The 483-nt window shown below is 40.2% G+C and overlaps 1 pseudogene; it reads right to left on the bottom strand.

Annotated features, from left to right (window-relative positions):
- On the bottom strand, positions 1-88 carry LOC123964934 (annotated as a pseudogene; the record flags this gene model as incomplete).
- Between the last annotated feature and the right edge of the window lie 395 nt (positions 89-483).

Here is a 483-nt window from a genome sequence, read left to right as displayed (position 1 = left end):
TCTTCATCGCGGGCAACGAGACCAAACTCTTTAGAAACACATTCCTCAAGTCAACAACTAAAGAAATGATCCCTGAAAGTATAGCCTTGGTTTGTTGGGGCTGTTTCTCAGGGTCTTATGTCTGGAGACGAGCACTTTTACTGCTGGTGAACTCCTGACAGACGCTCCTCCTACAATCACAGCATCATCACTGACTGATCTGTTGTGGCTGACTTTCTACTTTCTGTTTTACATTTTTAATTGTTCATCTTACTAATGTCTCTCTCTACCCAATTTGTGTCCATTCTAAAAGACAGACATTTCAGAAAGGTTGAACTTTCTGTAACTGAGACATATTTTCTGTCATCCTCCATGAAGCCAACAAAATGTGGCTGCAGCTCATCATCTTAAGGTTTCTGTTTGTTGTCATTCATGTTGCTGCATCCTGAGCTGACTGCACAGAAAATGAGTCAAATAATTTCAAAGATATTCTGAGATTGACTT

The sequence above is a fragment of the Micropterus dolomieu genome, unplaced genomic scaffold (assembly GCF_021292245.1).
Source record: "Micropterus dolomieu isolate WLL.071019.BEF.003 ecotype Adirondacks unplaced genomic scaffold, ASM2129224v1 contig_6870, whole genome shotgun sequence".
Classification (NCBI taxonomy): domain Eukaryota; kingdom Metazoa; phylum Chordata; class Actinopteri; order Centrarchiformes; family Centrarchidae; genus Micropterus; species Micropterus dolomieu.
The sequence above is the reverse complement of the archived record's forward strand: the minus strand, read 5'-3'. Positions and strand labels throughout refer to the sequence as shown.